The 15,093-nt window shown below is 39.1% G+C and overlaps 1 pseudogene; it reads left to right on the forward strand.

Moving 5' to 3' along the window:
* Window positions 1-12,376: 12,376 nt before the first annotated feature.
* On the forward strand, window positions 12,377-14,395 carry LOC109263423 (14-3-3 protein theta-like; annotated as a pseudogene).
* Window positions 14,396-15,093: the final 698 nt, after the last annotated feature.

Genomic DNA, 15,093 nt, shown 5'->3' on the forward strand with positions numbered 1-15,093 from the left:
AAAGAAAAAATAAAGACTATAGAGACCAAAGATTGAACACTGAGTGGAAATAAAAAGTTTTACTGCCAAGCAGGGAACTTAATCTACCATGGAGTTTCAGAAGATTCTTGACAATGAGGAATAGGGTGGGAGAAATGGAGTGGGTCTTCTCAACTGAGAAGATTGCAAACTCCCACTGTCCCATATTAGGAGAGCAAGGTCTCTGAACGTGGCTGAGGAACTGACTGTATCTGAGTTCGTTATTTAAACTCTGCATTAACTGGAGATGGCCTGCTGCATGCGTGTGTGGTGCTCAAGCTGTGATTATGTTGTCCAGGTGCTTCTGCTTTGCACGTGAGTTCTCCACCTCGGGATTCTGGAATTCAGCTGACTCTGCTTGGTGCGTGATATGCTGGAGTTGAGATTCTCTTGTGGTCAGGTCTGCTCAAGTATCAGCAGCCCGAGTGAGTGGCCCATTCAGGGTTTATCAGATGACCGTCAGGAAAGAAAATAACACCATTTTTGAGAAGTGTTGTATTAATTTTAGACAGCATTTGGGGAATAGGCCACATCTTTGCTGGTAGAACTTGCAATTGGCCCTGAAGGAAAATGATGTCCTCACATGGGACTTGGGAGTCTCAAGGAGGAAACTAGGTGAGATTTTCTTAGTCTTAATTATGTGATTTCTAGAAGTTAAATGTTGTAGTGATTATGTAAGGTTGTCCACATTCTGTAATTCTGGGACATAATAGAACTACTTATATATGGAGAAAGATTTAGCAAGGTTTGGCTTAAAAATTTGTGCCATTTTTTTCCCCTTTGGCCTAGAAATTTATCCAAGAGAAATTAAGTGTATTGAAAAGATGATGATGAGAAGGAAGAAGCTAGCACCAATGGGTGTCTAATAGGTACGTGCATATATTAATACAGATACAAGGGAAAGATGCACATTTTTCTCTTATATTTTCAGTAACCCTAATTTATAAATTAGGAAATGGACTCTTCCTAAGTAAGGGTATTATGTACCTCCCATGTAATGCTCTGGAAAGGATACCCCTCACTATTACAGCATTTCAGCCAGCAATGCATCTGAATCTACTCATAAAGAAACCTCAGGCAAACCCAAAATGAGTAACGTTCTAAGAAGTGGGGAGAAGGCTATGTTCCTCAAAAATGCCAATGTTATGAAAACAAAAAAACAAAGGAAGATTATGGATATGTTCCAGGTCAAAAGAGAAAAAAATAGGCATGACAACTAAATATAAAATCTGATTCTAAACTGGGTCCTAAAGGGAAATGTTACTATAAAGAACATTATTGGGTCAAATTTTTAACAATGTTTATTTACTTTATATATAGAGAGAGAGCGTGCATGCAAGTTCATGAGCAGGGAAGGGGTAGAGAGAGAATCCCAAGCAGGCTCCATGCTGCCAGTGCAGTGCAATTTTTAAAACATTGGAATATAGTTGTGGAATTATGTAAAAGCATTGTTTTAAAGTTAATATTTACTGAAGTAGAGAGCTGTATGTGATGATGTAAGAGAATATCCTTATTTGTAGGGAAAACATATTGAGGAATTTAGGGTAAGTGACCACTTTGTATGTAACTTACTCTCAAATGTTCAGAGAAAATATTATACATATCTATATAATATGTATATGTAGATATAGAATATATTAATATACAATGTATAAATATATTTATTGTTAATATTCATATGCTAATGTATATATTATTAATCTATACATTTATAGTATACAGTACATATAAAGAGAGAGAGAAAGAGCATGGCCAAGCAAATGAGGCAAGCTGTTAGTGAGAGGTGAGTCTGGGGACACCTGGGTGGTTCAGTTGGTTGAGCGTCCAACTGTTGATTTTGGCTCAGGTCATGATCCTGGGGTCATGGGATGGAGACCCACATCGTGTCAGGCTCCATGCTCTGCCTAGGATTCTCTCTCTGTCTCTGCCCCTCTTCCCTGCTCGCTCTCTGTCTCTCTTTCTCTCCCTCTCTCTCTCTTTCTCTCCCTCTCTCTCTCTCAAATGAAAAGAAATGAAAAAAAAAAAAGAGATGGGTTTAGGTAAAGGGTATTGGTAATGGGTATTTATATACTTTCTTATGTTTGTCACTCTCTGCATGTTTGCAGTTAATTCCAAAATTTTTAAAATGCATGGGGTTTGATATCAGAAAGATACACGTTGAAATTCTGAGTGATCTTAGATAAGCCAGTTGGCTTCTCTCTGTCTGAATGTTCTCTCTTTAAAACAGAGATAATCATATCACTTTGCACTATTATCGTGAGAACAAAATGAATTGCTATTTGGAACATAACAAATAGGTGATCAGCAAAGGTTAGCACTTCCCTCAGAGTCCAACCTCATCACCCAGATAAATATCATCGCTAAATCCAGTTGCCACAAGATTGATTAGATCCTCATGTCTTTTTAATAACCTTTACATTTCATATTTTAAAAATTACACAATGGTAGAGATTTTAAGCTGTAAACTGTGCTCTCATTCTGATAGAATGGGAAATCTTTAAAGTTCAGAAATATTTTGTATTCGTGTTGGCATTCCTAGCACTTAGTATAATTCTTGGCACTTAATAGATATTCATTGTGTGTTTATTGGAATGAGGTGAATAATCCACACCAGATATAGCTAAAATTTGACATAACTATGAGGTCAAAAGGATAATATTACGGCTGCGCTGTAACATGGGCATATGGACGGCCTGATCACTGAAGAGCCATGTGGCTGGACTGAGGTGAACTGAACTGAGCAAAGTATCTCTCCTACTGCAGCTCTCACAGCTGTTCAGATCTAGACCACATACCACACGATTTTTCTTCTCCCTACAATCCGTGTTGTTTCTTACAGAGATACTCAATGCCAAGCCTGCAGTCTTCTTCCTTAGAAGAGCTTGGTTCTAACATTGTCTTTAAATTCTTCTATAACTTTTTTTGAAGTAAACGTTGTTTAAATTGAAATCAGTCTTTGTTTCCTTCTTCCTCATTTAGAATCCAGGAAATGTGTTTAAATGGAACCAGTTAGGGCAAATATTGATTGAAGTCTCATGTGTGTGGTAGTCCGTTCAACACACTGGTTCTTAACCAGCAAGATTTTGCCCCCAGGGAACATAAGGTAACGTCAGGAGACATTTTGGCTGTCAGAACTAGGGGTGGTGGTGATGCTGGCATCTAACTGGTAGAAGCCAGGGATGCTGCTAAATATCCTACAATGCACAGGACAGGCCCCACCAGAAGAATTATCTGGCCTCCAATGTCCACAATGCTAGAATTGAGAAACCCTGATTTTAAGTGAAGGGGAAAGGCTACCATTATGAATATTTAGTTAGATTTGATTTTCAAACAGAGGGAAACTATAAATTACTGAATCAAAGTCATAGTTGTGTTTTGTAGACAAGTTTAATTGCATTTCAGCTTTGTATTTACCATTACAACCTGGCTAGCACAGATGTTTGTAGAATGTCCATACTATCATATTATAATAACGCTTTCCATGTATCATCACTTTTCTGTGGCTCGTCCTACTGATTTTAGAACAATCTAAAATTTGTAATCCAAAAACAGGTTACAGTTCTTATTTTTTTTAAGTTTATTTATTTTTGAGAGTAGGGGGTGGGAGAACACATGGGGAGGAGGGGCAGAGAAAAAGAGAGACAGAATCCCAAGCAGGCTCCCTGCTATCAGCAAAGCCCGATGCAGGACTCAAACTCATGAACTGTAGGATCATGACCTGAGCTTAGATCATTTAAGCTCAGTTAATCACTTAAGTTGGTTAAGTCAGACACCTAACCGACTGAGCCACCCAGGTGCCCCTCAGGTTACTTTTTTTTAAAAATTACTTTTATTTCTCATAGATATCTGAAATTTCCTACTTTCTCTGTAATACAGTGAATATATTTTCTCTTTTCTCACCCTGATGTAGAGGTTCTTGGCTTAGGATCTATACTGGTAACACCTGGGGAGCTTTTAAAATCCTAATGCGTGGGTCCTACCCCAAAGATTTTGATTTGATTACTCTGGGGGTGAGGCCTGCCCTGCGTATCCGTCATTTTAAGAGGTCCCTAGGTGATTATATTTAGCTAAGTTTCAGAACCACCTTAGTATATTCTCTTTAACCAAATTCACGAATTACAGCTGCAACATGTTAATTATTAAAGTGATTTATTTAAAAATTTAATTCTGAAACCAACATAATAAAATGATACACTGTGAGTAGATCCTGAGTAACAAGTCCTTAACTACCAAATAAGGTTTGTTCTTGCTCCAGGAGAAGTTTTTTTAGTTAGCCTCTTTCTCCACCATTTAATGAATGAATGTGGGAATGATTCTACTAGATTGAGCTTGTAAAGTGGGCTATAATTTTCTCTGAACCTTTAATTTTTAGCTCTGTACTTGACTACTTTATATAGGCTGTCAATATCATGGAGCTCACATGCTATTGCATGTTAATTTATTATCCTTTATCATGTTCTGGACCCTATGGTAAGCACTTATGAACATCATGTCTTCCAATTCTCAGAATCTTAGTGAGATGCACTGGAAATTATTTTCCTTCTTTACTGATGAGAAAAATGGCTTCAGATATGAAGTATCTTACCTGGGGCTCAAAGCCAGTAAGTGGCAAATCTGGAATTTGAACTCCAGTCAATCCCTGCAAAACCCATGGTTGTAATAACTGTTGTAAATACTCCCTGTGAGGTTCACTGACTGGTTGATGCCGAGTTTCTCAGAGGTCAGAGGAAGAAGCAGAGATGGGCAGGATATGAGATGTTTTCCTGCCCCTTGTCACCTTTCTTAATCCTCCTGCATTTTTTTCATTTCTTTACAAGTCTGTCTGGAGAGGTTCCATTTTGTGAAGTGCTTTGGCAGAGCCTAGTTTGTTCTCAGGGAAAGCCTCTCTGCTGACAATATGAGGCGGAAATTGCACAGCAGCATCCTTAGAGAAGGCTGGAGACCATGCTGATAAGCACACAAGAGCACACCTACCAAAGGATCAGTAGGATTCTGGCTGGAGTATCCTCCTTTTCTCCACTGTTCTGTTGATTCCACTGGGGAGGAGAGTGGCTAGGACTCTTTGGTGGCAGGCAACTGAAATCAACTCTGGGGACCTGGATCAAACAGGGATTTCTCTCTCTCTCTCTCTCTCTCTCTCTCTTTTGAAGAGTATAACTGGAAGAGAAGGCTGAAGAACCAGGAGAAAGGCAGAGATCAGACAGTTACCAAAGGTCTTCGCAGAAGATATCACTCCATAACTTCACTAGCACTCAATGGTTGTTTGTTTGTTTGTTTGCTTGTTTATTTAATTGGTTTTGCATGTTTGTTTATTATCCTTACATTACTGAAATGCAAAATCTCAGGACAGAAAGTTGAACTAGCCAGATTTAGGTAACGTATCCACCCTTTACTTGTTTGGGGGCAATGAGAGGGTGAGTGATAGGATCTGGTGGAAGAAGCTTTCTGGCTTTTTGTAAGAGGAGGCTGACATGGTTTGACTTATCCTCCTACCAACATTATTTGCACACAATGTGGATTAAGCAGGTACCCGAAAAGAAATAGGGATGTAGGCAAAACTGACAAATGCACTGCTGGGTCTCCGCGGAGGGCACCACACAACAACAGCACAGAGCCAGACTTGAGGTTGCTGAAGGAGTGGCTGATGTTCTGACAGTCTCCTGACAGGCACCCACTGACTCAGGCTCTACTCACTCTCCCGAACAAAGATAACACCCTTTGCAAGTAGGAATGAGATAGTAAGATGGTGACCCTTCTTCAACATTTATCCTGGGTAGGTGATTTATTTCTCCTGCACAGCATTGGAGAGATAATAGTATTTGTGTGTTTGTTTTTAAAACTGCATAAATAACCATTAAAAAAAAAAAACAGAATAGAAGCTTTCACATCTAGATATAAGTTCTCTTGAGAGGAACACAATCTGCCAATTGTGGACAAAACTCTGCTGGACCAGCAAAACTGCCACCTCTAGACAGGCGTGAGCTCTCCAGCTCGTCTTAGATACCACCACCTATCCGTGGCCTCCTTCCCTCATTTTCAGTACCTGCATGGTCCCCAGAGTCCATGGGGTTCTGGAACTTTTCTATGGGGGCTCTCTAGGAACCTCTCTGCCGATTCATCAAACTTTTGTGCCAAGAATTACTATTTTAGTTGCGACCCCTTTACATCTGATTGGATCCTTCATCCCTCTTTCACTGTGGTTTTGTCCACTCCTATATTTCCAGAAGTTTGGGACCAGTACTACCAGATCCACATCTGAGATCACAAAACTGTGTCATGATGACCTCTTCTGGAGCTGAGCTCTGACCTTGCATATGGTTCTTCAGGCCAAGAACGTCTTCAAAGTTCTCCGAGCCGTGTATTCACCTTCTTTGCACCCCCTCTTCCTTAGTCATTCAGTTTCTGTCATTCTGCCAAACTACCAGTTCAGTTCATGAAGGCATTTGCCACTTGCTCTGACCACATGTATCTGTAGACCCCTTAGACTTTGGCATTGACCTTTTTCCCATAAGCAGAGTCAGAATTTGTTCTCCAGCTGGTCCTGGGAGGAGAAGTGATTCCACTCAATGCCATGAAGGCACTTAGAATGATGATCTTCCCCTACTGTCCCAACTTCACCCAGCAGGTGAAGCATCTATGGTTAATTATGTACGGCCTTTGCAGCGGTCCATTATAGGGAAGATGTTTACTCTTTAGTTGACTGTGCTGACATTCTACAGTGACCTTCATCTTTCGTAGCATCTTTCGTAGCTGGCCTTTAAGCAGTCTTTTTAGAAATATCTGAGGATTAGAACAAATTTCATCATGTCACACCCACAGTATATACTTTTTTCTGATAAATGGAGTAAAAATACTGAAAAACTAAAGAGCTACAAAGAAAAGTGAGTGATGCAGCTTGGAAACGTCTCCCTTAATCACTCTCTCACTGCTGTCCCTGCTTTGCAGGATCAGAAGAGCTTTCCCAACAGCTGTTCTGATGTAGACCACGACGTGGAAGGGAAGCTGAATATTTCAGGCCAGGAAGCCAGTCCAGCCTCCTACCCATTTCTGTGGCCCCAGCTCCTTCCCAGTGGTCCTTTAGTACATCCAGAAATTGTTTTACATGGGTCTGTGGGAACATGGAGACACATGGGAAATTCTGGGAAGGGAGTTTGTGCAAGAGCCTTATCAGTGGAGCCCACTGAGTCCCAGGGGAAATAGAGTGACCATCCTGAGCTATTCTAGGAGCTACCTTGCCCTCTTCACAGTTCTTTTGAAAGTTCTGCTAGAATATTAACCACTGATTCATCACTGAGTCCCCCAAAAAGCAGTTGGATGGTATGTAGGGGCCATGCTTTATAAAAAATGAGTAATTTCAACATTAGATTCATCCTCTGGGGGCAACATGTTCCCATTGATATTGGAACACATGCTCATGGAGTAGAATGGAGAGAGATGCAGGCTGAGACCATGCCTAGCACTTAATCTCTTATATAGCTTTAGAAAGTATTGAATATATGTGAATTACATATTGTATACATGTGCCTATATAACTATGTTAAGAAATATGGCTAAGATAGAAATGTTTTTTTTAAGTTTATTTATTTTGAGAGAGAGAAAGAGTGTGTGCATGCACGAGCAGGGGAGGGGCAGAGAGAAAGGGAGAGAGGGAATCCCAAGCAGGCTCCGTCCTGCTTGATCCCACAAATCGTGAGACCTAAGCCGAAGTCAGGAGACTGAAAGCTCAGGCAACTGAGCCATCCAGACTCCCCAGATGGAAATGGAAATGTCTTAATTGAATTTTTAAAAATGTCTTTTCCTCTAAATATGTTCGATGGTTATTTTAACACATAAATACTAGTTGTCGTTTTGTTTTTCAGTTCTCTAGAGAGTACTGTACCGAATGTTCATTAGCTTTTGTAAATAAAAAAATGTGGCAAAATAATTCCATTGGCACTGTGCTCCACATCAGGCTAGTTAGATGAAGAAGTAAGGGAAAACTAAAAACGAACGGGCACATACCTATGAGAGCAGAGGGTGGGGGTGGGGCTGATATGATTGGGGCCATCTGCCTGCTTTCTGCCACATAGGTTGATTCATTCTGATCATCTTTGACTGCAGGTCTCTAGTTAACTTTCTTCAGCCATACCTACATTTCAGTGTTCAAATTGAATAAACTATTGTTAGTTCCGCACTCCCTCCCCAGCTCCCCCACATATGTTTTAGCTTAAAAAATTGTCAATCGAGATTACGAGGCCAAAACAGGATTTCTTATGTTTGACTACCACTTTATCCACTCTTCTTTGTGCTGTGCTTTATTTTCGTCTTTTTGAAACAAGCTTTATTCTAATTTTTTCCCACTATTTTTAGTGGCTTATAGATCTGTATTCAAGCTATTTGGATAATACCTTATTATAAAACTGGTTTAAATGCAAACAAAAAATAGCAACAGCAGCCCCAATTCTTTCCTTAGAATTTTTGTTCCAGAATATTGCGGCCCAGAAGAGGCTATGACACCTAGAGAATGTTTTATCCTGCTGTATTCAAAAGGATAGGAAGAAAGGATATAAGGAGGAACAAAGCAGAATTTCAAGAAGGGCAACAGAGAAAAGGTCTGGGAGGGCAGAATGTCCTGGAATCCTTTCAGAAACCTGTTCCAGCTTCTTCATGATGACAGGTATGGTCCCTGCACATATGTGAGTACAGAGGGCTCAAGAAAAATGGCAGCATAGAGAAGACCTATAATTACACCACAGACACAGACTTATAAAGGGACTCCTTTTAACTCTTCCTTGGGGTTTGATTAATTACTTGCTTATTGCTGACGACAGGATAGAGTGACCAGAACTGGGATTTTAATGGAGAAAATGAGACAGCAGTTAGACAGTTCTTAGTAGAAAGAAGTGATGCACTAAAAATGTAAATGCTTTGGATTGAGTCTATCTCCTCTTCATGCCCAGAAGTAGGGGAGCTGGAGTTTTCCTTGGCTGCTGTGGATAGCAATGTGAGATTTAGCACTCAGATGAGAAGGCTAATCTCATTTGTTACATTCCACTTTAGAGCTATTTGGGCAGCTAGATCACCAGACAATAATCATGAACAGTTTACCGGCATGTGTCTCTAATAACCCAGGCATTTGTGCTCCGGGGTTTAGTGTGGATTAGAATATATATTAGCTGAACATTAATGCATGTAATCAATCCTTTTTTTTAATTCATGAGATTTTTTTTTTTCACTTCTAACATTTGGCCTTTCAATTTTCGTTCACAGACACTCTAGTAAGAAATAACAGAGGACTAATTTTATTTTATCATCAATGCCATCACCATCATCATATAATCTCATGTAGTTTATAATAAGCATCGATGTCAGTACACTGTTCTGGGCACTGTGTGAGCAAGATTCTGTTGAAAAGCAGTTTGTTTTTCTTTCCCCTAAATCCTGAACAGAGGCCTCACTTGTATTTCTGGTCAGGCATCAAATAAATGTGAAATATCGTCATAAAGCAAGAAATCCTTCACTACTACAGAAGAAAAAACCCACAAACATCATCTGCAGACAGAGAGTGCACACACATATGCATTCACACGTACACAGATAGACATACACAGGGAAGAAAACATTTATCATACTAAGAATAATGGAACCAAAAGTTCTATAAGAAATACGGTTTACTTTTATTACCTTGTTCAATTGAGTGCAACAAACTTTGAATGAGACCTTATTCAGAGACATAATATGTGCTAGGTGTTAGGGGTAGAAAGAGGAGCAAAACACGATCTCTGGCTTTGCGGACCCTGAAGTCCAATACGTACTTAGAAAACTGGAAACATGGTTCACTGCTCAGGAATTGTGCACACATCATAGGCTATTGTTGTAATTCATTGTTTGTTTTTTTTTTCAAACTAGTGACCTGGTGAAAATAAACAGGCCACTTTGGTGATGAGGGTGAAAGAGCTTTTCATTTTATCCTACACACTTAGAACAACGTGCAAAGAATATACAGTGGGTACGATCTTAGCTATTTCCTACCAAAGAATTGGCGACCTGCATTACTCAGTGATGCAATAGCCCTCATCACTCTGTGTGTGTGTGTGTGTGTGTGTGTGTGTGTGTGTGTGTGTATAAAAATGTGTGGATGCAAGCTTCTGTCCTTGTATGTCCAATTGTATCAGTTTCCCACCGAAGCTGTAATAATTTACCACAAATTCAATGGATTCAAACAATGTAAATTTGTGATTTTATGGATCTAGACGCCAGAAAGACTAAAATCAAGGTGTCAGTAGGACTGTTTCTTATAGAGGCTCTAGGAGAAAGGATGCTTTCTTGACTTTTCTAGCTTCTAGGGGCATCTTGCATTCCATGGCTCATGACTACTTCCTCATGTTCAAAGACAATTGTAGCATCTTCAGATTTCTCACTCTCTGATTCTTCTTGCATCACCACGTTGCCTTCTCTGACTCTGATCCCTCTTTCCATCTGTTATGCGGTCCCTTGTGATTAATTATACCAGGCCCACATGCATAATCCAAAATAATCTCTCCTGCAACAATTGGCAACCTGTCTTCATGATTATTTCAGTCTTTATTAGCAGAATGAAACGTCCCCGTGTAGAGATTGATTGGAACACCTCCATGTTGCATAGCACTAGGTCTGACAGTATTGACTCTCTCTCCTCCTTGCTTCCTAACTTGTACCACTTGAAGCATTCAAAAGGAGAGTCAGCAGTTACCGAGCACTCAATATTTTCCACACACTGTTCAGCACACCTTCCACAACATGAACCCCTGTAATCCCTAGAAGCTCCTGTGAAGAAAGTACTGTGGTTGTCTTCCTTTTATAGATAAGCAAATCCAGATCATTTGGCCCCATGGCTTATGCTCTGGACTGCTGTAATCTACAGGCTCACTATGTCAAAAATGTTACCATTTAATCAGCTGATGCCCAATTTAGAGTCACTTTGTTTTCAAAAGTAAATAACAGAAGAGCATATCCATGGGCTAAGCTTATATTTGGAGCAACCGCCCACAACTTAAACACTTGTCAAAAAATAGAGAACTTGCTATTGGTTGCCAACATTGCACTATTAAGTAGAATTTTCCTTTCTTTCTTCAGTTCTTCTTTAAAGTCTACTTATATATCACAGAAGTAGTGTGAAAATGTTTAACTTTTAGAACTACTGATAAAGAGCAAGAAAAGAAGCAAATATATTAAACTTCAAATGAACTTATCTGTTTTCTAGCCATGAATATAATGTTTGCTGTTACTATTGCAAACCATTGCATGATGTCTATATTCTATTTTGGGCACTTCCTTTGGTAGTGTCCATCCCTTTTGCCCATACCTCATAAGAAATGACCTCAACTACAGACTTTCTTGGTAATTTCTTTATGTAGCAAATTCATTGACAGAAACACTGTTAAGGTATTACATCAACAAAGTGTAAAACCGAAAGGAATTTAAGTATGAGATTGGGAGGCTATCAAACCTTTGGAATGGGGACAAAAAGAAAACTTGACAAAATTGTACGTTGCTTTAGACATTCAGTATTTGTGGGTTTTGAGGGCTTTACTGATGGTATAAAAGCCTTCTTAATATTAAATATATTGAATTTATTTGAGCATAAACAAATTCAGTAAGTATTATAGATATGTACATATATGTGTGTGTATATATATATATATATATATATATATATATATATATAATAAGAATAAATACAAGGGCCTGTATGAGCAGAGAAGTCACCTGCTAATTCAAAGTATAGGTAGAAAAGAAAAGGGAAACATTTTCAGTTATTCTTTATAAATATAGGAAATGAGTGACAGGAACTAAAGGTCCATGCCAAGTAGAATGATATGAGCCAAAGAATTGTCTTGGCATGAAATTGTCTTTGTAGTTCTCATTCATAAGTAGATTTGGTGACATCAAAGATGGCAAGTATGAAAAATAAAACTAAGGCCTTCCTTTTTTTCTGCTGGTGAAATCTCAAGGTAAATTACCAAAAAAGGTACTTTCAATTTTTACTTTAAATTTTTAAAAAGCCGTCAGTTTTACCATAACAAAAATAAAATTTCAAAATAAAACCTTGAAATATTAATCTATTACACATATATTTGGAGTTAGAAGTGTCAGCTGTAAGGTAATTATGCATAATTATACAAACAGTTGTGAGTCAAAAGTATAGAAGACTAATAAGAATCATTAACATATATACTCATTAAGTGGATGAATCCACTATCATAGTAGGAGACTTCAAAACCTCTATATCATAAATGGACAGATCTAGTGGGCAGAAAATCAGTTAAGGACATAGCTGAGCTCAACAACAACATGTAGTAATCAATTGGATATAATGGATATCTATGGACTACTTCATCCAACAACAGAATATTCATTCTTCTCAAGTTCCCATGGAATATTCACCAAGATAGAGCACATTTTGATCTATAAAGCACACCTGAACAAATCCAAACAAATAACAATCGTATAGTGTTAGCTCTCAGACCACAGCGGGATTAAACTTCAAATCAATAACAGAAGGATAACTGGAAAATCCCCAGATACTTGAAGATTAAAGAACACATTATCAAATAACACATGGGTCAGAGAACAGATCTCAAGAGAAATTTAAAAATATTTTGAACTAAATGAAAACAAAAACACAATGTAGCAAAATCTGTGGGACGCAAGAGACGGGAGGGTGCTGGGCTAAGAAGTTAAAAGCCAATCAGAGTGGTAAGAGTCGCACCACAGCTAAGGCCGTGGAGACGGGAAGGCCCTCCGAGGACCCACCTCAGGCCAATCCATGTCGACGCTCGCCCTTGCTCTCCTCTCCCTGTCCGCATGAAGAAAACAGAGCTGATCCAGAAAGCAAAGGTGGCCCAGGAGGCTGAGCACTACGATGACATGACCACCTGCATGAAGGCCGTGATGGAGCAGGGAGACGAGCTGTCCAGAGAGCAGTGCAACATGCTCTTCAAGAACGTGGTCCGGGGCGGCAGGGCCATCCTGAAGGTCATCTGGAGCATGAAGCAGAAAACCACCACCTCTGACAAAGAGTTGTAACTGAGTAAGGTCTATTGGGAGAAAGTGGAATCTGAACTGAGGTCCACCTACACCATGGTGCTGGGTAAGTATTTAATAGCTAATGCAACTAACCCAGAGAGTAAGGTCTTCTATTTGAAAATGAAGGGAGACTACTTGCGGTTCCTTGCCAAAGTTGCATGTTGTGACGGTGGAAAACAAACTATAGATAATCCCCAAGGAGCTTATCAAGAGGCTTTTGATATGAGCGAGAAAGAGATGCAACCCACACACCCAATCCACCTGGGCTGGCTCATAACTTTTCTGTACTGTACTATGAGATTCTTAATAACCCAGAGCTTGCCTGCACACTGGCTAAAACAGCTTTTGATGAGGCCATTGTACAACTTGATATACTGAGTGAAGACTTATACAAAGATAGCACCCTGGTCATGCAGTTGCTTAGAGACCACCTAACATTATGAACATCAGACAGCGCAGGGGGAGAATGTGACGTGGCCGAAGGGACAGAAAGCTAAACGCATACAGGTGTCATGGTTCTTCCCTTCAAGAAACCTTTCACGCATCTCCATTCCTTATTCCATTTGGACTTACTGTAGCAAAGAAACCCATTCATGTGTATGGAATCAACTGTTTATAGTCCTTTCACACTGCCGCTTTGGGAAAACTCCGCTCCTTGATTTGTGTTTGTCTTGGCATTCCTGGTATGCAGTTACTGCTGTAGAAATGTATTAGTAACTTCATTTCATACAAACATAAGTAACTTCCAAACACTTATGTAGAGGACTAAAAATGTACCTGGTATTTAAGTAATCTGAACCAGTTCTGCAAGTGACCATGATTTGTATTACTGTGAAGATATGAAAATGTAGTTCATTACAATTTAAAAAGTGTTCCACATGACTTCTTAATTTCTACATTCCCTTCCTTACTCTTCTTTGGGGGGGTTTCCTTTCAGTAAGAAACTTTTCCATGCCCTTACTGTATTCCTTTTTGGTAGGAATCAAGAAGTATTAGATTGAAAGGAAAAGCATTTGGCATTCCTGGGGTGAGGGTCACAAATCGAAATGCCTCCCTTATTGTATATGATGGAGGTCTTGTGTATCTGTGATAATAGGAAGTTTTCTTTTTTTTTCTTTTTTGTAATTTTTTTAACGTTTATTTATTTTTGAGACAGAGAGAGACAAAGCATGAACGGGGGAGGGTCAGAGAGAGAGGGAGACACAGAATCTGAAACAGGCTCCAGGCTCTGAGCAGTCAGCACAGAGCCTGACGCGGGGCTCGAACTCACGGACAGTGAGATCGTGACCTGAGCCGAAGTCGGACGCTTAACTGACTGAGCCACCCAGGCGCCCCAGAAGTTTTCTTATTAATTCTTTATTTGCTGCTGTTTTAAGTTGACAACTTTCCTTTCTGATAAAAATTCACTTACACCTCCAAAACTCCAAAAAAAATAAAAAGTTGTGGGATGCAGTGAAAGCAATGCTTAGAGGGAAATTTAGAGCATTGAATGCCTATGTTAGAAAAAAGTTGAAACCAATAATCTAGGTTTACACTTTATTAAACTAGTAGAAGTTGAACAAATTAAATTCAAAGTGAGTAGAAGAAAAGCAATAATAAGAATTAGAGCAGAAATTAATAAAATTGAAAACAGGATATCTTTATTGATATAAATCAATAAAACCAAAAGGTGGTTCTTGGCAAAGACCACTAAAATCAATAAGCCTCTAGCCAGACTAATTAAGAAAATAAGAGAGGACACAAATTACTAATATCAGAACTGAAAGGATGATCACCATGGATCCTTTCAACATGAAAATTGTAATAAATACTATGAACAACTAACTCTATGCCACAAATTTGATAACCTAGATGACTTGAATCAATTCCTTGAAAGACACAATTTGCCACAACTCATCCAAGAAGAAATAAACAATCTGAGCAAAATCTGTTAAAGAAATTGGATCAATAATTAAAACCTTCCAAAATAGAGAGCATGAGGCCCATATGGGTTCACTGGTAAATTTTACAAAACATTAAAGAATAAAA

The sequence above is a fragment of the Panthera pardus genome, unplaced genomic scaffold, assembly GCF_024362965.1.
Source record: "Panthera pardus isolate Hobbes unplaced genomic scaffold, ASM2436296v1 HiC_scaffold_17, whole genome shotgun sequence".
NCBI classification, from domain to species: domain Eukaryota; kingdom Metazoa; phylum Chordata; class Mammalia; order Carnivora; family Felidae; genus Panthera; species Panthera pardus.